Source organism: Pyrgilauda ruficollis, unplaced genomic scaffold (assembly GCF_017590135.1).
Source record: "Pyrgilauda ruficollis isolate IOZ18807 unplaced genomic scaffold, ASM1759013v1 scaffold44, whole genome shotgun sequence".
Lineage (NCBI taxonomy): Eukaryota > Metazoa > Chordata > Aves > Passeriformes > Passeridae > Pyrgilauda > Pyrgilauda ruficollis.
The window spans coordinates 2,251,801-2,276,514 of NW_024525934.1; the positions used below are offsets into that span (position 1 = coordinate 2,251,801).

The 24,714-nt window shown below is 42.3% G+C and overlaps 1 protein-coding gene across 8 annotated transcripts in view; it reads left to right on the forward strand.

The window, feature by feature from the left end:
* Positions 1–818: 818 nt before the first annotated feature.
* The window catches only part of MBNL2 (muscleblind like splicing regulator 2), a 106,246-nt gene continuing 82,350 nt past the window's right edge, over positions 819–24,714 (forward strand). For 5 of the 8 annotated variants that reach the window (XM_041478244.1, XM_041478239.1, XM_041478246.1 and 2 more), the window contains exon 1: positions 819–944. The gene's annotated coding sequence lies outside the window, so the exon portion shown is untranslated. Of the gene's footprint in view, positions 945–1,510; positions 1,698–17,426; positions 17,611–24,714 lie in introns of those variants that run through there. The other 3 variants (XM_041478247.1, XM_041478241.1, XM_041478242.1) reach the window with 3 other exon arrangements.

The window sequence follows — 24,714 nt, forward strand, 5'->3', positions numbered from 1 at the left end:
ACCCCTGGATGTTGCCTGGCTTTCTGGAGACCCTGTTCAGAGACCTGAGGTGTCTGGAAATGAGTTGTGGGGTTTGCCAGAGGAGGCTGCAGCCCTGCCAGCACTCAGGGCAGGGGTTCGCTGGGGGCCAGGGGTCGCTGGGGACGCCCGGCCGGAGCGGGCAATGCTCCGACAGCTCCGCTGAACCACCGCACCTTCAGCTTCACCTGGCGCAGGAGCACAAGCACAGTTTGATGGGCTGGAGGCAAACCGGGAATCTCTGCAGCTGCCCCTCTTTCTGGATGGGGAATATTCCATATTTTTTAGGGAAAGACGCCAACCTTTGTTCCAGGGACAGCGGCCTGTGGGAGAACGGGGGCAGAGGGGTACCGGGGCCCTGCGCTGGCTGCTGCGGGCGAGGAAAGGAGAGCCCATTTTTCCTGTGAACGACACTTCACAGGAACAGAAACTGCTCACGAATTCGGGTCAAAATGCGGGAAGAATAAGCCCTGGAAGCCAAGCCACGCGTTTGTTTCCTCTAGAAAACCGTCCACGGTAACCGGTGACACGCCATAGCTCCAGCAGTCAAAAGGAAGCCGAACAACACGACGCAAACCCAGGATTTTGGCTGCTCTGCAGCACCGCCCGCCTGCCGCTGCCCCCGTTGTTCTGCGGAGGAAACGCTCCGGCCCGTCCCGGAGGCGGGCCGGGCTCCAGGCAAAGCACCGCGGCCCGGCCCGCACCCCCGCCGGAGCCCCGGCCCCCGCGCTGCCGCGGCCCCTTCCCCGGCCCCGGGGCGGTGCGAGCGGCGCTCGGCCCCGGCAGGGAGGGGCCGGACCGCCCCTACGCGAGGAGCCGCCGCCGTCGCGGTCGCGGCGGGAGAGGTGACAAGCCGCCGCTGTGCGGAGCCGCCTCCGCCCGGCTGGGAGAAGCGGGTGTACCCCCGCTCCGCGCTCCGCTCCGAGGTAAGGCAGCCGCCCGCGCCGCCGCCAGTCCTCCCCGCGCCGCCGCCAGCCCACCCCCGCTCCGGGGCGGCTGCGGGGCCACGGCGCGGGGACAGCCCGTGTCCTCTCGCCGCGGGGCCGGGCCGCGCGGGGACGCGGCGGGGGCGCGGCGGCGGCGGGACTTGGGCTTGCCCGCGCCCCGGGGAGGAGTCGTGACAGCGCTGCCGCCGGCCCCGGGGGAGCCTGGCGGCCGCGGCGGCCCGCGGCGCCTCCCTGCGCGGGGAGCTGCCGCCGCTTTGCCACCCGTCCCGCCGCACCTGGACCCGCGGTCCCTCCCGCTGCCGCCGCCAAGGGCGCGGGAAGGCGCCCCGAGCCTCGCGCCCGTTCGGGTGCCCGCTGCCCCCGCCGCTCGCCTCCCCTTCGCTTCCCTAGGGAAGCCGCCGCGGCGTGGGACGGGGCGAGAGGCGGCGGGCGCTGCTGCCGGCCCGTCGCGTCTGGTTCAGCAGTGATTTATGGTTTTGTTAACTCAGCATTTGGCACGGCGTGCGAGCGGGGAGAGCGGCGAGCGGGAGTCATAACTTTGTGTTACTTCTGGAAGGGAAAGGGAAAGGGCCCCGTGGGGCCGTGGCCGCCCCAGCGGCTTCCTCCAAATCCTCCCTCCCCGCTCCATGCCCGCCCGCTTCATCCCTGCGCCGGGGGCTCGCTGCAGCCAGCGGGGAATAGCGCTGGGCAGGTTCGTGGGGGGGACACGACACGGGACTGCCACCCGTGAAGGTGAGTGTGGTAGAGGGGGAGAAACTGTCAGAAATTAAATGTTTTTCTTACTCCTGGTTTTGTGTGGATACCCTACTTATTCCTTGTAAGTACATATGTAGCTGTCTGCATGTGCACAGAATATGCACACGTATTTTTTGAACTATGAGAACGTTGCCTATAGGCTTCTGTTTCCAGATGTTTTGTTTTCTGTTTCTTTTGGGCATATTTACATTTCTGCTGGGAGGGAAACAGACAGCAGTAATGTGGCTGAATATGTATTTGAGCAGTAGCAAGGAATAACTTGTGTGCCTTTAATTCAGCTGCAGAGGATATCCATGTGGGATTAATATACTTAAGTGATCGTGTCACACTGACGTATCTTGTTCAGACTTGTAGATTTTTAAAGCAGTGTGGACTTGTAGGTAGTAGCGGAAGTGTAATTAATTTTAAACATGTGACTTGGCCTAGTGCTTATGATTTTAACGTGGTATTCGTACCTTGGTAAATATGCATAGATTTAGCCATCTGTCCTCTATTTTCCCTTCGTGTGCGCACGTACCACGCTGTGCAAATGAAAAAGGTACCTGCGGTAAGCTTTAGGGCCAGATACATATTTCAACTCTTCTGGGAAATGCTCTAAAGTTACTCTCAAGGACTAGTGGAAAGCGTCTTTCATACAGTTTCTGAGTATATTTCAAGTTAAAAAAATAGTTGGTTCGGCATCAATTATGTCAATTTGTAGCTTGTATTTGGCACTGATACTATTTGCATTGGTCGAGTACAGTTGATACTGCTGCTGGAAGGGATGTAGTTTTTCCCACTGTGGACAAGGCCCTTTTGTGCACTGTAAACCTCAAGCTTTTAGAGGATGCATGAACCCCTGGGTAGAGCCAGCCCTGCACTTTCTCTCTCCGGTGATAAGGTGGTGGTGGGGTGCCAGCTCCAGTGTGGCTCATTGGAGATCATGGCAACAGAACTTCTGCCACAGGCTGGAGCTGTCAGCCTGGGCATGCCAGTCTTCAGCATTTGCCATAGTTGCAAGCATATGCTATTGCTTATCTCCGTGTCAGTGAAATTTGGAATAGCAGTGGGCCACCCTGGTGATTTGTACAGTGTGGGGGTCTGTCTGTCCATGCAAGGTAAGCTGCGGGACGGTGCCTGTTTCCTGCAGCTGAAGAGATGGGCTGTTTTGTTGTGGTATCCCTGCCATCACCACAGGAGTGGTACCTATCTGCATTGTTCACGTAGGTGGGTGGATGATGTAACATGGGTCACTTGAACATATCTTCTCCTCTGAAACTTACCTCCTCTGTTATTTATGGCCCTCTCTCTGAAGAAATGGCCTGAGTTTAGTCAACAGCAGCCCTGCCAAGATCTCTAATCTTTGGAATTGGTGTGTTTGGGATTGTGATGCTGAAATCTTCATCTGAGCATCATTTTCTTAAATTTGGCTTTTATAGAATAACAGTTGTCATAAGAAGATTAAAAATAAAGTCTACTTGCCGCTAACACTTGGTGGGTGAAATTTTCATCTCTTATACTCCAGATGCTCTGCAGTTTCTCTGCTGGTTGCAGTCTCTAGAATTGTACTGTGCAGTACTAAATGCTCTTTCTCCTAGGGTTTCTTAAACATAATACCAGCCATAGCAAAGTAGTATATGAATCCTGCCACCAATGGCATGTGACTGCTGTTTGGGGAACCTTCTTAGTTTTGCTTTTCCTTGGGTTAAAAGCTTGGTTACAAGGCACTGGAAAAAGTTCTGTTAACTTTTTGTCCTGATTTATGGCAGGAAGAAAGAAAAAGTGTATTAAATTGGTATTCCCATTGCTGCCTGATGGTGTTAGATTTTTTGCATCCTCTGGGTAACTCTTGGAATCTCAGCAACACTACGTGATTATTTTACTCCTTATGCTGCCAAGTAGAATTATATAGCCTAATTTATTTAGATTTGGCATGTTCTCACTGAAAGTCATGCCGTGCTAGGTGAATAAACCATTTTCTTGTTTATATTGCCTTCACTCCTCACTCCCCTTTTAATAGGCCCTCACAGGTCTTACTATAGTTCTACTAGAACGTTTCTGAATTTTGTTGAATTTGGAAATAAAAATAGAAATAAAGAACTATGAATCACATTAAACTTGTTATCAAAGAAGGTATTTTCATGCTGTCAATTACCAGGGTAGAAATCTCACTTCTCATGGCTCCAGCCAGTCCTACAATCACATTTACTGCTCTTCTATAAATTTTTTTCTGACAGTTTATTGTTAGCTCTCTGTGGCTGAAGTACTCAGGACAGATGTGAACACACTGCCTTCATCTTTGAAGAATTACAAAGTCACCTAATTGGCTTCCAGATCACACTGTATCTTTCTTTATAACCCTCTATCATAATTCAGACTCTTCCATTCTACTTAATATTCCTTTCTAGATGTCTTTTAACAGTCGAATCTTTGCTGGATCACTTTTCCCCTGATGAATTATTATTTATTTTCTCAGAGGCACCTAAGAAATAAAATGACTGATGGATTATTCTTTTCCCCTCCCATTACCTTTCTTCAATATTCTCCCACGTTCATTTGCAAGTAGAGCTACTTAGAAAGTGTTCATTAAAATGTCATCGAAATGAAAGTCAAGGCAGAGTGTTAATCAAAAATGCTTTTCAGTTTCAAGTTACTCATTTCTCATGAATAAACCTTGAAAAACAAAAACAATCTCTTTCTTTTCTACTGCTGATGCTTTCTTTCCCTGTGCATTTTGCTGTCTTGATCATTGTGGTTGGATTATTTTTGGTAACTGCATTTGACACAATCGTTTGGCTTAGGGCTTTAGAGAAACACAGTATCAAAACACTCAACTAGCTTCAGAATAAAAATACATGGCTCAATCAACTACAGGTATGAAGAAAGAGTAGACCTCTTCAAAAATCTTGAAGTGCTGAAGAATTCAACAGTTTATCATGCCTTGCAGCTGCATGCCACCGTGTTGAGCACAGGTTGGGTGACTGATGGCAGTGGTGACTGTCAGGGGCTATTCCTCTGTGAATGCAGCACTGCAGAGCCCAAGGTAGCCCTGCTGCTGCTGCCCAGGGCTGGGGTCTAGAGAGCTGTAAGATAGCGGGTAGATGTTTGAGCTCTGTGAGGATGCAGCCTGGAAGATGGGAGGATGATGGTATCACACTGTGTTCCTAAGGAAGGACATAACGCATTCTGGAGTAATCGGATTTCCTAGATTGGAAGGCTTCATGGGCTGCCCATGGGGACACAGATGACTCTTTGCCTAGATAGAGCTGAGACAGCAATGCTGTTATTGAGTAGTGTTTCAGTATGGAAGTATAATGTCAGTGTAAAGTCCAGAAATACTTCTGACCTATGACCAGCTGGGATCATGTATCTTAAAGCAACAAACCTAGGGTCTGTCTGTGGCTGCACTCTTGACAGGGCTTTCCTCTGTTCTCCACTGAATTCCAGGTTTAGGTTTAACTTCAGCTATTCCTCCTTGCTTGGATGGTGCTGCAGTTGTTTGTGCTGAATGTTGAATAGATCTGTTGTGTTTTCACGTTGGCAGAATTTGAGACTGTTGCTGGCTAATTCACCTGGTGGTTTGACGCTGATGTTAAACAGTAGTGTATAGGAAACTGAGCTTTGTAGGTCTCTACAGGGGAAGGAAGAGGTAATGTGGAAGCACCTTTCTACTGCTGGCTTTTCTCCATTGCCCCTAGTTTATCTAGGAAGGACCCAAACTATATTTTTGTGGACCCTTTTGAGGTATCCCCCCTGGTGAGAGGCAAATATTTCATGGCTGATGGTATCAAAAAGGAGATCTGTGAGGCTGAGTTTATATCATCCCATACCTCCTCTGAAAAGAGGTAATTTGAAATATGGAAAGATCCATGCCCTTTCTCTAGTTTGATGTCCCTGGTCTGTACCATTTGGCTTACTGAAGTGGGCCAATAGTTGGTTTTGCTGCTTATCTTTTTCATGAACGGGAGATTTGGCACTAACCAGTGGTTGCTCAGAACAGTCAGCAGTAGTAGGACTGTTACATTTTCAAGGGGGAAGAAGGCTTCCAAGTATTTTGTTAATGATTTCAGGCTGGTTGAATTTGCAGGTCTCAGAGAAAAAAAGACACCCTGTTTTAAGATGAGGTGATGTCTAAATGTGGTTGGCTTGAGCTGTGTGAGCTGGCTGTTGGTGGATATGGGCGAGGCACGGCTTTGTTTCCTGAGAGGGCTTTCCAAGTGTGCACAAATGGGAGTATTTCCATGCTGTTCAGTATGTCTGTATGGATGTCATAGGCCTTGAGCATAGAAAGCCTTAGCATAGGCTTTGATTATTCAGCATTTGTTGGTCATTTCTTCATTCGAGTTTCTGTCCTGTGTCTGTGGTGAGATACTGATAGATAACATCAAGGTGATTTTTTGGGTATGTTACTGGAGCAGTGTTTGTCAGGAGTTGGCTGTGGTTTTGATTGTTGCTGATGTGTGGGTCTCTGAGCCCTCAGGCCCTTGCCCTGCTGCTGTTGATGAGATCTGCAAGATTTTGGAGTTTCTCAGTCCTTACTCTGCTTAGGCTTTCTCTGGTTCCTGGGAAGCTGGTCGTACTTTCACTTCCTGAATGAGGCAATGCTCTTTCCATAACTGCGTAGTGTTGTGATATCCATAACGTTCAACTTCTCTGTTAAGTGTTAGGTCAAAAATATGATCAGCTTTGCAGGTTGTTCCAGGTGTGATCTGTGAAGGTGCCAAGAAGACTATGAGGAATTGGCTTTTCTTAAAAAAGCCAATAAGGTTTTTTAAGATAAGGTTTGGGGATTTTATCATGTTCAACCTTGTGTCAAAATATCTGCTGAAATTCTCAAGCTTTGTAATTCTGGGACATTCTGCTACCTTCCATTGCATGATATTAATGCTAGCCTTCCTAAAGCTGTTTCTTTATTGTAATCTTTGAGTGAATAAATTTTAGCTTTGGCTTTTCAGGTTAATGAAATCTAATAAAGATGCTTTAATATAAGCACCTTACATTTCACATTTGCAGAACAGGTGAACAAAGTGCTTCTTGGTGTCTGCTTGTCTTGGACGCTGTATTGTGAGGAGCAGGGAAAAAAGACATGGGATTTATATCTCATCTAGAGAGAGCTTTGGGTGATGCAATGCATGTCATGTATTTCACTCTCGGGATTGTGTGTTGCCTGTTGGCAGTTAGAGGTAGGTCTTGCATTACTCAATTCATTCACTTAATTTCATAATGCTTTGTGCTCTTTGCTTCCTGTTCGTAGTGGAGTGTATTTCTTCTGCTACTTGAAGCTACCAGAAAGTATCTGATTTCTCTGGTTCTTTCCCTCTGATTCCATGGAAAACCCAGTCCAGTTTATACCTTGGCAGAAGAAGTGTGCCATGTCATTCGAATTGCTGGGTCCCACAAGAGAGACATGTGATTTGTCTTGGAGGCACAAGCTGTTGAATCCTGGGAATGGTTAGACCTGGATATACCTCCTATGGGAGCTGTGGTGAGTGTGGACAGGAAGGATGAGGGCAGAGTAATGTTAAGATTAAGGCACATTCCATCAGAAGATGGTGTTGGTGGTTTCAGGCAGTCATTTTTTATTTTAAAATAACCTGTCCTTGCTGTTAGGAGTTAAAGGAAGGGAGAAGAAAAATCTGTTCACTTCCTGGGCTGTAAAGGGGCCACTTGACTAATGGTGTGGCAATAACTGGAGGCCAGAGCTGGGTGGATCTCAATACTCCTCCCTCACAAAGCAGCAGAAGAGTTTGGTCATCTGAATTGTGGAGATGGCCCTGGGGCTGACAGGATTGCTACAGCACTGTACTTGCTTTTTGGAAAGCTTACACCATTCTTTACAAATTTCAAAGATGACTGAAGTGTTTCTCCTTATGTGGTATGAGCAGTTCCTAATCTGCTAGAGCTGGTCCCCACTGCTGCTGAGTCCCTGGTGGAGTCTGCTGCTGGAAACATACTGGGGTGGGGGAAAATGTCATTAGTGCAGAACTGTGCAGAAGGCTTTTAGGATTGAGATAACGAATTTTCTAAACAGGAAGAATAATTGAAACTGCTGTAGGTCCACTTTGCTTACTCCAGCAAGATTTTGTCAGCGGGTTCTTAGTTATTTGTCGATTTCTGCATAATAGACTGAAAAGGGAGCAGAATGAATGGATATCCATAAAGGTTAGATTTTTTGATTGACTTCCCCCCCCCCCCTTTTTTTTTTTAGTTGCCAGTACTCTTGAAGTTACATTGTCTCAAAAAAAAAAATCTTTAGAGATGGCCATAATTGGAAACAGCTGGATAAAATTTGGGGGTTTTTAAAGGACCCATAAAGAACTCCTATAGAAAATAAGCACTGGTAACTTCATTTTTTATTGTTAGGTGGCTTGATTTTAGATACCTTTGTAAAATAGAAGTGCATTCAATATGCAAAATGTCTGAGAGTACTGAAATAGAATGGTCTGAAATTCTGTGGACATTTCCGTACAGGTTGCAGAGATTTTAACATATCCCTTCTGTCAGCAGTACAAAGAGGAATCAAAAGAAGCAAAAGCAAAACATCTGAGTAGTCGTCCCTTGTATATGTAGCCAGTAATAAAGGGAAGAGAAAAGCAGAAGTCTTTCTAGTTCATCCAGTGTTAATTGAGCACATGGTCATGGCTTTTGTCAAGGCGATACTTCTAGGTCAGATGAAGTTTCATTGCCATGTCTAGTTCCATTGAAAAGTTACTTTTATGAGTAGGGGTCTAGGTTGAGGGAGCTGGGCTTGTTTGCTTGGACAAAAAGTAGGCAAGGCACAGTCCAGTAGCTGTTACAGCTGTTGGAGAATGGTTATGAAAATAGTAGGGCCAAACTGTACTTAGTAGTGCCAGGTGACACCAAGGGAGAGTGACAACCAATTGTTTCTTTGGAGATTCAGGCTGGATGTTGGAAACATCTTGTTACTAGGAGACTGGTGCAGCACACCAGCAGGTCACCCAGAGGAGCAAGTATCTGCCCTCTGAGCTTCTCTGGATTCATCAAGGCAAAGCCATGCAGACCCAGTCTGCTCTTGATGATAGTTTTCTTTTGAGGCAGAAGCTGGACTAGGTAAAAACGCCCCTTAGGTTTCTTCACAATCCAAGTTTCTAGGAAAATTCCCCTCCACCTTCCTTCTCAAATGAATAATTTTTTAAACAATTTTGGACTGAGCTGACCAGCTACAGTGGGTTGTTTGGTGGTAAACTTACTTTCATGTCCTCGATACAGCTGCTTTTTTAGTTCATACAGTAATGTTTCGGTGTACTATACCTAGATTAGTATTGTTGTTTGTATTTATGGCCTGAGGACCAGCAGAATATTTTTGTCAACAGGTTTCTTTTGTTCTTACCTGTCCCTGAAGGAAGGGACAGAACTCTTTGATGGTTAATACAATTCTGCCCTAACAGGCAAACCTCTTCTCGTGGGTCTGCTGAAGATAGCTTTGGGGGATGAGGTTCCCGAAAGGGCAGTGAAATTTAGTTTAAAATCTTAAGTTTATAAGACTATACACTCCACAGTAAAAGACCTGTGCAATCTTCATCTTGTACTTTTGCCCTGCATTCCCCTTTCCTTAGTAGTACTACCTTTAAGCCAAAGATAGCAGAGAGGATATATTCTAATCTTATTGTGGCTCTACTAATATGTTAGTGGTTGTATTTTATCATTATTAGAACTGATATAAAGGGGAACAGCCAAATGAATGGTCTTGTCAAATTATAACACTTTTTTTTTTGAGAGCAAGACGAAAAGGAGAGTTGGAGAAAAATACAGAATGGGTGAAGTAGCTGTGTTAGAAAGCTGGATGCTGCTATCCTGTTATAGACATTTCCTTACAAATAAACTCTCCATTCCATCTTTGGATCTCTGGTGAATGAAGTCCTGTATGCATTTAGATTTTTGAGGCATTTTTTTCTGTAATTTACTTCATTTTTCGGGTGGTGGGATTAAATATTGACACGTGCTACTTGAAACATGCTGTTTTCAGAGGTCATGCTGTTGGATGCCATTTTATCCCACACAGTGCTTCTGCTAGAGGACCTTGTTTCTTGCCCTGCATTACTCATACTTGTTTGCTTATTTTTTTTCTATGTGAAAACAATTCTTGTTTCTCTTTGTGTTTACAGTTACTTATTTCTTGGTTTCTGCTACATGACATTTGGGAAAACTGAAGGTTCATGTTCATGTGTATAGTATTTTGTGGCAGAGTAATTAGGCAAAGATCCACATGTAATGTTTAAAAGCATTATACAACAAAGTGTTCCTGACACTTCACAGTAATCAGAAAACAAGCTGAAACAAAGAAACCTCTTTTGAGGTGCAAATGAAAATTTGGTGCAAAACTCATGACTGAATGCATCTAAATCTAATGTTTAAAGAAAAGCTTGCCTAAGTGAACACAAGCTCATAGACTTCACAAAACAGAGCTGCCTGTTAACCAAAAGACTAGTTGCTTGCCAACAGTTCACTTGGCATAGCTTTCTCCTACCTGTCATCCATACTTCACAGAAAGAAATAAAACCCTGCACTTACATACTCCAGGCCCTCTCTTCTTGCCAAAGAAATGCTTTTTTAATTATATAGAGTCCTCTGCTCTTACATGTGTGGGTTATTAATTGCTGTAAAAGGGTGAGGGATTGAAAGCTGCTCTTACTGATTTTAAAAAACAAAAATTATCCAATTGGCTTTCATTTTCTGTGAAGTTTCCTGGAGCCTATTTTCTCTGCTTACACTGGAGATTGCTTGCTGATTTTGCTGCATGCCCCTGAGCATCTACCCTACAGACTCAGGCTGTTAAGAGGCAGTTTGTAGAGAAATGGGAGGCAGCATCACCTCTTAAATTAGGTTGTTTTACACCTGTATTGCAGTTGTGTGCAAAAATAATTGCATAATTTTAATGAATTAGAAAGAGCAAGTTGAATTATTTTTGTGCTAATTGAAGATGGGAAAATTCAAAATGTAGCTCAGTTTCAGTAGCATTTTTTCCCTTTGGGTTTATAATGGATTAATAAAATAGAGCTTTTGATTTAAAGGATAATTAGAGAGTTCTCATTACATCACTCATTTAAAGATGTATTATTTGGAGCCATTGCTTGAATTATATGCAGGATTTCAAATACATTTGAGGCTGATAACCAAATCTTTATAGATTTAAAAAATACTGGGTTTGCATGTAGAAAACTTAGTTGGAATACATCTCTCATGTAGTTACATGAAGTACTAATTTTAGTCATTTACAAGCTTCTTGGAGGACAACTCTTGCTCCTGTGTCTTCTCAGTATGTTGGAAATCCCCAAGATAAGGGGCAGAAGTTTAGTGTATGCATCCTCCACTACATTCCTTGAAACACAAGGGGGTTTTCCAATGCCCACGTGATTTTGTGGCTGAGGTTAGTAGGTTTTATGAAAAGGTGATTTATCAAATGGTTTCCTCCTGTTGTGGGTTTGAATAGGAACTGCTCCAAATCTGAGGCAGAACAATGGGTATGGAGGAAATTAGTCATGGAGGGGTCTGAGGAGGAAGGAGCATGTTTTTATCAGCTATGGAAGAACTTCCCAATACTTGGGGTCTCACTAAAGATGATTTATGCATTAGTGGGTAGTGCTGGATTACACATTTGCGCTTTTTCCAATTGAGTATTAAAAACTTAAAGGTACAACACTCACTTTCTTCTTAATTTGACACATTTGGGAAGCATTCTTCCTAACTACATGGATTTCCAATACATTTTTATGAAGGCTTAAGAATTTGGTGTTTATTTCAGCTGAAGTCAAAGGCTCAGGAGGCTTCCATCAGGTAAGTCCCTGGCTGTGGCATGTATTGTACAAATTAGGGGGCCGTGAAGTCAGTTAGCAGAGAGAGATTTATCTTGAATTTATGATATATGTTTCTGGCTTAAATAGTGCTCATACTTTTACACTGTGATTCCTTGTGATTCATAAAACATATTCTGGACAGGGTTCAGCAGCCGATGATAAAGGGTTTCTGTTTTGTATATAACCCTTTTACATTCTGCTGGAAGATTTGGGAAGATCTGTTCTGATAGGAATATTTCTGAGGAAATGGTTGCATTTTTGGATGGGTACAGGTATCTAAATATATGGTATCTAAAATGGCACTAGACAATTTTATATCTGGGACATCTGTGTGGGACTGGCAAATATAAGACATACCAGTAACCCAGTCCTTCCAGCGATGGCCGCTGAAGGCCAACAGAAATTCCCTAGGCCACCTAGAAGAAACTAGATATCTCTCTGGGTTTGGATGATTAAAATTTCAGTTTTAACATTTTAATACTTCTATGATTTGGTGTTTCAGATGAGCAAACTGAAAACGGCTTTTTATTCAGCTGTCATGAAGAAAAACAGAATCACTTTCCTGAAAAAACTTTTGCATAAGTCAGTGTTCTAAGAGTAAGGCAGTGTAGGTGGTTTGCCAATTTATTTTTCTGAGCTTATTATTTTGCCAGTATATAGTATCTGCCTTATAGAGTCAGGAAGATAATGGTTATTTTACCAACCTTCTGTCTCCCCAAAAATGTCCCCTTCCAAAGCGTAAAAGAAAATCACGAGGAGAATCCCGGTTCAACTCTTCTTAGGTTAATTTGATGTCCATCAGTTGTTCAGAGGAGGAAAGCATGAGTGCGTGCAAAGATTGCTGTTCAGTCAGGGAAAAAAAAACCTGGAACATGTTCAGCATAGCTTAGAGAACAAGCTTATGTAGCTTATATAGCAACATAGCTGGAACATGCTTATGGCAAGCTGAGGATTTACACCAAAGCTGTAACTGTACATTGTCAAAATACAGGTGTCCTTTAGCTCTGTGCTAATGTCTTTAGTTATTTGAATTGAATTTGAAAATCTCATCCAGTGTATGTAACTGAAACACCTAAATATTTATGTTCGTAATAAGGCTTCTTCTGTAGTAAGATTTCATCTCCTACATGTTTAATGAAGGACATGATAGAAGAAGCCTAAGGGTGACCATCTCAGGTAACCAATACAGAAACACAGATGCTTTTAGGATATGATGGAATCTCTTAGAATAGCTACTTTGGGATAGGATGAATCACAGCCCACAAATGCCTATTTCTCTTCAGTGACTATAAAGAGAGAGGGGGAGTAGAGTGACTCAGTGAAATGTGGTTGTTTATATTTGGTCAAATGTATTTCAAGCTAAGTGCATAAGGCTACAATCCTGAGGCAGCTCAGCTCTCCATGGCAGCTGGTGTATGTGTCTCAAACATTCAGCTACAACATCTTGGTTGGAGTGAACTGCAGTTCTTCTCTGGCTGATGCCTTCATCACCCTTCCCAACTGGAACCACCCCCTAAAGGAATTGTGCACATGTACTTAATTTTCATCCCGATGGGGAATTGGTGTCATCCTAAAATAAAGTCAGGATGCAGACTGGATGTGTGCCTGAACCCATGTGTTTGGATCTCACAATTTAGACATGGCTTAAACTCCTTGTGCAAGCAGCGGAAGGAGAGAGAGCATTTGGAAAGCCTCCAGGAGCCACCTTAATTTTGGTAAGATTGATTCCTAACATGTAACATGAATATGTGCTTGCTTCTGTGGAGCATTTCCATTTTATATTTCTCTCAGCATATATATGATGAAAATAGAATAGTCTGTTTTCCTTTCTGTGCACAATCTCCAGTTTTCCTAGGTTAGGGAGATGTTGGGATGTCTGGGAGGTAGGAAGTTAAAACAATTGAAAAGCCGGAGTTAAACTTCTTGTGATAAGCCTATTTTTAAAAGAAAAAATTAGACCCATCCTTTCAGAACCTGTTCCCAGTTAGTAATTTGGAATTTTGATATTACTCTCTAAATTTTTAACTTAATAATGATTTCCACCATCCCTTCAGCCCCAATATAGAGATTGAGGTATTTTACAAAAGCTGGCATTGGTGGTATTATGCATGAGTGCCTAGTTTTAAAATCTTGGCAGCTGCTTTGACTTTTCTTTATGCTGTCATTCAGACCATAGCTACCAAAGCTGAATTTTGCTCGTAGTAACAGTTGTGGGAAGTTACTAAGGGAAGAGTCTATTACTGACACAGGAAATAGTTTTACAGTTCTTTTTGTCATTGGCAAACCTACCAAAACATCACGGTTGCCATAGGTCTTCTAGGCACAGCTCAAAATCATCAGTCAGCTGCAACTGAATATCACATAAATTGCTTGGTGACTTTGGTGCTAGTGTTCCATATGTTCCACCCTTCTTGCAAAACTCTCTTTAAATTGACAAGTTTTGTTGTTTCTGGAATTAGACCTAATTGCTGTGATTCAAGAGTAAGGAAGGAAAAATAACTGCGTGGGTTCTGCATTTTTCACTTCTCCTCCTCTTTATTACTTCCAAAATAGTTCACTTTTCTCCAAAAGTTGTATCAAGACCATTCAGAAAATTGTGTCTAATAGTCACTGATCGACGCATTTTTCCGTTGATTCATTAATTACAGGAGCATATCAGGCAGATGGCATTTTTTGAGTTGGGAATTTACCTTTGTTATTCTTTGTTGAGTTTGACATGTGAGTTTCTCAGCTTCTCTAAGATGATATTGTTTTGCAATTAAATACATAATATAGTTGTATAAATAAGACTGAAAACTGAATTTCTGGCTTTTTTCTTTGTAACTGATGTGAAAAATTAATGGGTACATGGGTACATCTCCATTTGAGAACTACTCACTCCTCAATGTACAGAGCAATTATTTTTAACATTCTTTTTTTTTTTTTTTTTTTTTTTTTTTTTCACACAAGAAAGGTTTTGCAGTCCATGAAGTCGTGCCTTACTATGGTACTACTCAGGTGCCATTTTTGAGAAAGAGCATATATTTGCTCTTGAGTTTTTTGATGGGTCTTAGCTAAAGGGTTCATACATGGGATGTGATGTATTTTCAGTGCTCCCTGAGTCAAGGGTCTTCTGATCCTTTGTCATGGGAGAATCTATAACATAATAACCAACATGAGGATCTGGATGGGTGTGTGGCTGCTAGTTTTGTGTTTGTGGTTTGGGAGTCCTAGGAATGCTGTCTGGAAGCATCCCAGCCCCATTTTACTGCAGTTAAAGCTCTGCAGTGGCTGAAGACCAGTGTGTGCACTGTGAAGCAGCGGCACAAGAAACTGGGTTGTGCAGTCAGTGCTGAACCCGTGCCTTTTCAGGGGTTGTGTTAGTGGGAAGGGTCGTGGGAGCTTTCAAGTTTCCTCCCTCTTTTGGAGCAAAGTAATGGGCCACAGAAGCTCTTGGTGGGGCTGTGGTACGGATGAACGTGGGTCTGTGGAGAGGTCGGCCAGCTCCTGCTGGCTGGTGCTGCCTGTGCTGCTTTCTCTCCCTTGTCTGGCAGGGGCACCATCTTCCTCTGTGCTGTAACCTGCTCCACTAGACCGGCCAGGCTCTGGCTCTTGCATCTATTCCTCCCTTTCCCTCTCATCACTCTCTCCCTTTTCTGCCCAGCCTCGTGGTATGTTTTGGCCCAGCTGACCTTTCTGACAATCCCCTGTGCAGTGCTCCGAAGGGCTTGTCTCGCGCACGTCCGTGGGGCACCAGCCGAAGGGTCACGAGAGCAACAGGCGAGGTTGTCTTCCTGCTGTCAGCTCCAATGTCTGGTCTCTGGCAGATGGGAGCAGCAGTTACAGGGGAAATCCTGCTAATCTCCTGTAACTTGAGCCCATTACATGCTCAGTCGCACTGTGGGGCTGGTGCCTTTCCAGCCACATATGGACGGATGGCTGAAGGAATCAGACGCTTACTGCAGAGCACTTTCCGAGATTTGCACTGTAGGGATCAGAAACAAAAATTAAAAAGATGCTGTGAGTCAGCTGAATATTAGCAGGTTTTAAAGCTTTGTCAAATAGGAAAATATTTTCATATGCATAGCAAAACATATAAAACCCCTCAATATATTAAAAATACCCCTCAATATATTAAAAATACACCCTGAAAAACAACATCAAAAAAGCAAGGGATCAGCACTTTGCCAAATTTCAAAGCTGCCCCAACGTGGGCAGAGGAGCCAGAGTTTCTCAGTGAGTTACAAGGATGGCAGAGCAACATGTTTTTTGTCTAGGTTATCTCAGAAATAGGCAAACTGGGTTTTGGCAGAAAAGTCAATAAATCCTGCAGCAGATGTCCAGCATGGAAAATTTTTAACAAGGGCAGCTCAAGTTTGGCAGAGTCAAAAGAATGTGGAAAATCCTGACGAGATGCACCAAGCCATCTTAATAATGGGTGGAGTTACCACCCTTGTCCCCAGAGTCCCAGGGTCTCTTGAACCCACCAGAATCAGCCATTTGTTTTTTTGTTTTTTTTTTGAGGAGGGTTGTTTTGGATTGGTTTTTCTTTTTTTGATACAGGGCAGAATAGAGAAGAATGGAGGGGGTGATTGAACAGCAAGTAAGGGCTGCCTGGCAGGAACCTTCTTGGCAGGAACACATTTCAGCCATGCCTGGAAGAGGAGGGTTTTCACAAATTGTGTGGGAGATGGTGAAGCCCAAAGGAGAGTTGCTGCTTGCTGGATAGAGGAATAATGGATTTTTGGGAAGCTGTGTTTATAATATGCAAAATAGTCCACAGGAAACAATGGGGCCTTGGGACAGAGCTGCCAGTGAATGAGAGCTTTGTTTTCCTCTTGTCTATTCATATTTCTAAACTTTTAGTGGCATTTTATACACATTTTACACATTTTTTTGTGTAATGGCTTGAATTGCCTAAACTGCTGCCTAAAGTACTGTTGCACTGCAATCTTTATCCCTTTTTGGATAAAGGCTGACTTTCAGCTTAAGCTCCTTTTTGTATTTTTCTTAATTGCAACTCTTGTTTAATAATCCTTGGCTGCTTTTTTCTCATGTTTTAAAACTTTAGAAAAATTTATTGTAAAACTGGTTGACAGCAGACCTCGTGTACCAAGAGCGTCGAGCTGCCCACAGCTTGACTTGAAAATGGCAACTGGTATCATAGTCCTTATGCCACAACCCTGACACAAATGAACATCAGTTGCAAGCTAATTGCATGGATTTCAGTTTAGATGCTGCTGATGGGATTTGTCTGCCATGGATATGAATTAAAACACCATCATATAGATTGCGTTTTCATTGAGAAGCATCCCATACCTGCAGTCCCTAACAACCAGTCTGAAATAATCAAAAAGATGTTATGGGTGTATTGCTGTTAAATGCAGACACTGCACATAAGATTATGCAGTATTAAAATGAGAATATTACTGCCTGAATCAGAGCATGTTTTGGCTGCATGTTAAAATAAAAGACAGATGGTTTGATTTATTATGGTGCATGTCTCACCTTTACAAACAAAACAGCACCACTGCAGTTTTGCAGTTTCAGAAATGTTGTTTGTGCACATGTTTACGAATGGCAAAAGCTTTGAATATCCTTGTGCAAGAAATGCTGAAGCTGCTGTTGCAGTGAGGGGAAAGGGAGTTGTTTGCTTTTGCTGTGTATGTTATTTCATGGAGCTATCGCTTTGCCTCACCAGTAAAACTCCTTCCCTGTGCGAGGGAAATTCCTGGTTCATTGGTATGGATGCATTGTTTTTACACATTAGAAGTGCTGTGTTGCCGTGTCAATCATCCCGTTAGGATCAGTTTAAGAGCAGTAGGGCTGACGAAGCTGGGTGTGATTGGCTGCCATATGCTGGGAGGGCTCTGTGAGAAGGAAGGGCTGCAGTCTTTCAGCAACAGAGTTTAGGCTGTGTCTGCTTCATCATCTGAGGAAAAATCCCCCGATAAGTCACAAGGCTTTCTGAGAAAAAAACCCAAAACATTACAGGCTGCTCATCGTTTGGTGTGAGGATTAGTTACCATGATGCGATGGGGAAGATGTGGCTGTTTGTTTGTATCAGATGTTCCTGTTCACGTTGGGAATGTGTCGAATAGACAGGGCTAAACAAGGTAGGAGGATCGTTGTCTTTTATCGAATGTTTCAAGAGTTTGCTGCAGTATACTGCATACTGTATGTGTTGCTTGGGGGAGTCGGGGAAACACTGTTTCTCTCGTGAATGGATTCTGTTTGGGTGAAATAGGTGGATTTTATGGTAACTTGTTTTCAAAGGGTATTAATTTCCAGTGTAAATAGCTCTCTTCAGAAGTAGAACATGAATATATGCATATTAAAACAAGTAAAAAAAGAAATAGGTCAGTGTGTTTCAGAAGTGCTGCTACCCTAATTGGATTTTTAGCTGGGTTGTTGTCTGGAAGTGCAGCCTGGCTTTAAGAAGGAGAAGGAGTCAACCTTGAAATCTGTGAAGTTTATAGCAGCTATGTTCGAAGATTTAGGTGAATTAGACTGGCTGATCTAAATAATTCCCTATCAGAAGCTTTAGCTGAAGCCAAGACTACCTGTTTTAGATTTGAAGGAGTATACAACAAGATTAGAGTATTTTACCCTGCTATGAAAGTATGGGGTTTTTTGGCTGCACTGTGATTCCTTGTGCTCTTCAATGAAATCCGGGGAAATTTTTCATATTGTAGTTTAGCTTGTTGTAGTTTACTGTAGAAAACTGCCCTTTCCAGGTCTTTGTCTAGGCAGCAAAACAGAACCTGTACATGAAAACAAGGAAAACAAGGTTAATAATATGTGCTGCAATTATCTGATCTTTATACATTTTTAATGAGAGAACACACAGCTAGCAGAATAATTTAATGAGCAGGCTGGCTTTTAGAGCAATGATTTCACTGTGCTAGGGCACATCAACTTTCTTCCAGAGGAGGAGCCTCAGTAAGGAATGAAGAAGATTTATGTTAAATACTCTAGAGAGAGCAGAAGTCTGTAAAATTCTGGAAGAATAGAGTAGTTTTCAGTTGTTTTTATCATTTATTAGATAGAAAGCACACTTTACCATCATGTTGCAGGAGGGCTCTGAGAATATTACTTCATCCTGTTATATGCTGAAGCCTTTTCAACTTTCTCACACTGCCATATGTATTGATGGTGCTCAGTACCTTTCAGGATATCACCTAGTTAGTGACCCAAATTAATATACTGACTTCAGTTGTGTTACAGCAGCATCATTTATATGTACAGTATATACTATAGTTGGGTTTTAAAATTTTTTTCCGCCTAAGATTTACCCGTTGGTAAAACAAGAAAATGTTGCATTCTTATTTATTTTATAATAGCCATGTACAGTGCATACTTGTGTTCAGCTAGGATGTTGATAGGAAAAAATAAGTGTATGTACTGAGAAAGACTAAAGATCAATTTCTTAAAGAGAAATCAGGTAGAAGAACCCTTTGCTGCCTAAAAAAACCTTTCAGTGATGTAATTTTAGGGGAAAAGTTTCAAGATTTCCTTTATCCTGGGATTGAGTTACACAAGTTTTAACAGTATTGTGGCAAGTAGGCCCTTCTAGCCCAGCTGTCCATAGACCTACTGTCCATCGCCCCTCCTGTTTTTCAAGGAGAAGTACAGGACATGTACTCAGAACTCCCAAAATGTCACCTCCCAACTCCTCACAGCTGACTCTACTCAGGGAAGGTTGATACGACTTCCCTGCTCCCTGGCCAAGTACTTGCTGGTGACCTGTGGCTGCGTTGTTGACACATACTCAGTTCATGAACTAGTTATTTTTGAAGGCTACAGTCTTCTAAGTCGAAACAACCTTGTGTCTTTTGAGAATTTCAAGATCTGCTAAAAAATGAAACAAGAGCATTATTATTACAAATCCATAGGATATGGATATATATGTTTAACTCTCTATCACTATTGATGCTTTAATGTGTTGTTTGTATGCAGACTGTGTTAAGCATGTGAGGCAAAGACTGATCATTAGAAGCAAGTAAAATAATCTTGATAAAGAGATTTCTTTGTAAAATGTGAGACAAATATTTAGTTTTTGCAAATAAAACTGTTTTCATGCACAGGTCTCAGAGAAAACTTTTCAGTTTCCTGTTTTGAGACATTCTCTTACTTTCAGAAAATTTCAGTGTCTGATTTCCGTACCTTGTAGATCACAGTATCTGGAGTTATCTTGTTATGCCTGACTACCAAAGTGAAAATTTGCATTCATCACTTAGTCAAGTAGTTTGTATCAAACTACTGACAGACAGTCAAATGACAAAAGGATTAAAAAAAATATTTCCTGGTCAAGGTGCATATATATACTGCTACTTTGTATGATTAGGTAAATGAACCTTCAGCTTACAGAGTAGAGGTGGCAGTAAATATTCTGTATTTACATTTATTTGGTATTAAAAGTATTTCAGACCAGATTCTGATGCCTATTTAATTTAGTAATATCTTTTCTGCTTAATCGCTCTGTGCATTTCATCAGAGCTATTAGTGTGGTAACCTGACTGCAGTCTGTCTATTTTCAAGGAATAATTACTTTGTTTATAATTACTCTATTTTCCTAAGATAGAATTTTTTATAATGAGTTAGAGGTCCTGAAGTATAGTGCTTAACAACAGAGCGTTTGTAAAGGCAAATCAACTTCTTAATTTGTAAGTGTACATTTTACGGAAATGTGAGATAATTATCTGCTACCATTTTTTTTTTTCTGAGCAAGAAAAATGGCTCTTAATGTTGCATGGGATTTCCGGCACTCAGGTATCACCTCAGCTGTGAATGCATTATCTTCTCTGTTGCTCAGAAATATGTCAGAAGTAATCTGTACTGTGTTTATTTGTAAAAGCTCTGTAAAATATTCCATTTTTATAATACTGAGAGATGAAAAATAGAGTGTTTAATTGAAATGAATTATTTTGCATACAGTTTTAACACATTGCTAATATTTAAATTTCACATGATAGCTATTAGTGATACTGTGCTAGGAATTTCTGACTTTGAGGATTGTTTTTTCTCTTCCAGGGAAGAAACAGGTTTTTTTAAGTCAAATTATTTTTTCCCTCTTTTTATGAACATGGCTGTTGCAAAATTTTAGCAAAAGATAACTAAATCACTTTTTAAAAAGTTGGTTAGTACGTATTGTCTTTTTAAAACCTTTGATTGTGAAGCTAATTTGATGTGTTTAGTACAATGTATTGTGGTTAACTAACGTGCACCAATGCTATGTAACTGGTCTGTAAACAGGCTGAAATTATAGCCTGAGGAAAATAAAACTCATTTCAAGAGAGTGTCAGTGCTGAAAACTAGTTCAAATAATAGCAGTATTAACTGTTTGACTAATTAAACTAATCTCCTTATACATTATTAGCAAATGCAGCGACAGTTGTTGGTTATTGATATATAGAGTCTTCTTCTTTTTAAATAGTCTTCTTTCAAAACCAAACTTTTTGGCTGTATTTGGAGTAGAGAGTGCACAAGGAGAAGGAAGGTATGCATCCGCTTTCTAGAATCTTCCAACTTCTTAATCACCACAATTTTTTATTGTTCTTTTGTAACCGGGCCGTTAACACACCGAGCTCTCTCCCCGATAATGCTGGCAACGTCAAGTTCTTAGTTCCGTATTTCAGGCGTGCTAAAAAAGGAAAAGTCTGGGGCTGTGAAGATCGAAGAGCATACCTAACAGGGGATTATATGCAAAATCCTTATAACTAACACAAAGAAATACTAATTATGTAGGGGACTCTTTGTGCTACTGATGATTACTAAAGCTGTTGAGAACTGCCAGTGTGCAGTTTGCTGCTTCTGCAGAAGACTTGTAGGATTCCTGGAGTCGTAAGTCTGGCAAAAGACCCGGTGGGCTTGTGATACCTGAAACTTTGCCAGCTAGAAGAGCTCGGCTGTAAACAAATTGATAAACACAGAGGTTCACACTCTTTTTATTAGTTATTTTCTTTTTTTCCCTTTTTTTTTCCCCTCCCTTCTTTTTCATACCTAGATATATGTCCACGAATACATACACACATAATATGCACACGCTCATAAAAATATACTTTTTCATCTTTGTGATTTTTATACTACAAAAACAATAGCTAATAAAGACAGTGGGAGGGATTAAGTGATACAGTTATTGCATAAAGAAGTGGATCACAAAATAGGAGCAGATGGTTCATATCAGAGTGTATTAATTTTTTCTATTTTAGATAATTATTTTTTTCATCAGTTTCTGAGTGGATGATCAACATTTTGGGAAGTGTTTTGGGAAGATCTGGGTATCATACATTGCTGAGCTCATAAATAGAGACAAGGTCAGTCTGGAGGTTCATGAGCTGTCTCTCCTGCAAGTCTTCTCTCCTGCAGGGAATACAGCACCTCTGACAGTAGTCAGGATTAGAGAGTACAAGTAAGGAAAAATGCAGGAAGGTTTACCTGTGGTACTTTTATGAAGGAGAAAGCTAGGATTTGGTTAGAAATGCCTTTTTTCTTTTTTTTCCGTGGGAATTCTGAAGGCAGCTTTTCAGTACGGTTTTTGTGTATGATCGCTTTTAAGAGGCCTGGCAAATAAATTTGTGGTTTTTTAACCCTGTAATGTTCATTCCTATCCAGACTGAATACTTTTTACCTTGGGTTTCTGAGGAATTTTATGTTATTATTTTGGGGTTTTTTTTTTCCCCTACTGCTCTGTTATGTATACTTTAGGCATGTTAAATGGCGCAGTCCCCCAGCCCCTAGTTTTCTGAATCTGTCATGACTTATGTACTTTATAGGTGTCAAAGGCAGTGTTTTGAAATTAGTCTGAAATTAACCTACAATTTCCAAGTGACAAGTTTTCCATTTTTTTCCGTTGTTCAGAAGGATGATGTTTCAATGCTGGGTTTCAGCATGACAGGTTTGTGCCTTCACAGTCTCCTTTGGCAGCTCTCTGTGGGACACTCCTGCTAACGCTGAGGTGGGTAAAGTGGCTGCCTTGTAGGACTGGCAAAGCCCTATTTTAGTCCATTTAAATATTTTTTGGGTATTTGCTTCCACTTTTCAGACTATCTGCAGTGCTGTTATCAGCAGCTGTATGCATATTTCAAGCCTAGAGCTGCCTTGGTTTGTCAGCAGACCCCTCTGGCAGTGCCCCTGGCAGGACAGGCAGGCTCACCGCTGGCAGGAGCATACCTCTGCACCCAGTTAATGATTCAGGACTTTAGCACTGCCTCACTCTTATTTACTTAAAAGGCTGTGATAACACATGTGGGATTTCTCTGATGGCTGTGTTCACCTGTGGCACAGCATTCCCTGCTACAGCGTCTCTCTGCCGTGAGGAGACCAATGCCAGCTTTCTCACCTTCATCTCCTCACCCCGTAGCCAAAAAGTGGTGTGTCCTGGGGCACCTCCTCCAGCTGGCTGGCATGAGGCTTTTGCAGAGGAGGACGCCGGTGCGTGGGCTGCTGGTGCTGGGGATTGCAGTGCTGCAGTCCTTATTGGCATGCTGAACATGCTCTGGCAGCACGGCGCGCCGCTGTCCTGGAGTCTAGTGCTTGTCTTTAAAAACTTTTTTGCTTTGTGTGTTTTTTTTGTTTTTGTTTTTTTTTACAATATCCTCGTGTATTTTAGTTCCCTGCTGCTAATGCTGGGAAACACTTTGGGGGTGGATTACTTTATTGCCATAATTTTAAGGAAGTTGGGGTGGTGGCTAAAAACTCTAAGATTTTCTCTGTCACATTGTAGATGGCATGAAAGGCTTTGAAAGTAGCCCCACTGATGTGTTTATAAAGCCAGTGCACTTTCCACTTCCCCCCCCCCCTCCTTTTTTTTAAAGACCTCATTTAATGCTCAGGACTGTGCAGCAAGGCCACTTTCAAAGGCTTTAGTATCCACAGTAGCAGCTCTTTGAAGTCGAAATGCCAGCAGGGAGCAAGCCTTCAGCTTAATCCTTGGTGTAAAAGGTCCTAAGTGGAAAGAAGGCACAACATCCCTCTCAGTGGGAGGATCTGGACAGTGATACCTGTAGCTGAATCTGTATCCTGGACGTCATCTATGGAGCTAGAATTGGTTGGACACTGCTGTAGGGCAGGAGGGATACAGTCTCTCTCACCTCTCTGCTTTTTCACTCTGGTTCTGTCCCAGCTTCTTTGCCCAGTTTCTTGAGGAGGAGAACACAACTGAAAGGCGAGAGAGTAAGGCCTGAGAGCAAATATGTTTGTGCTTGGGTTTGTTTGCTGTCTTAAGTTGGTAAATCTTTCCTCTGGAGTTCAGAGCCAGTGGCACAATCCATCTGCTGGTCCTTGTGGGCATGTATCTGTCCAGTCAGGTTGGTGGCTTCGTGGTGGCCCCAGGTGCCCTTTGGCACAAGGAGGGTGAAGGAGATAGTGCTTTTTGGTCACCAATGGCTCATTTAAGTGCTCAAAGCTAGGTGGGATGAGTCAGTCATCTCTGAAATACATTTGTTTGTTAGGGGATGAAAATGTTAAGTTTCTTGCAGCGGGGCTTGAGGATCAGTGTGTCCCTATGGATTTGTAGCCAGTCTTGGTTGCAGAACTAGGTCGCTTGTATGGAGCTGCCTTCCAAAAATGAAGAAGGCAGAAGATGGCAGTGCCTTGACTGGTGCGTGGCTTGAGCTGCCAGGGGTGAGAAGCTTTTTGAGGAGGTCTTTCCTTCTCAAACGTAGTAGCCATTGTTGAGTCTGATGACTATTTAAATAATCTGATTTTTAATTGAAAAGTTATTTTTTAACTTATTGGTATTTTTGACTTTCAACGCATCATCTGCCATTTAACTACACCCTTGTGCTGTTTGTTGTGTGCAAAAACAGCTGTCTTTTCCATGGCTTCCTCACTGGTAAATGACTGAATTCTCCCTGCCTCCTAGTCAAAATGTGGTGATCCTCATCATCAGTCTGTATGAATTTCATATTCCTTCTGTTGTCAAAAGCCTTGCTGTTGCCTCTTTGTACATGTAAGCCTTTCTGCAGTGCTGATCGTGCTGTTACTGTTCTCTCACTCTTTTATCATTCCAGAGTTACATACTCCATGTCTGTACACACTAGTGTAATTCTTTTTTGTTTTCCTTTGATAGTGCCAAATGTTCTGCTTGTTTTATACTCCATCAGCTGCTGAATGTTTTGCAGAAGTCTTCATGGAATTGCTTCTAATGTCGACATGATCTTTCCTCTGTAGCAGTGTCTTCTTGAAACCTACTGTTGAGTGTTTACTATTCATTATTT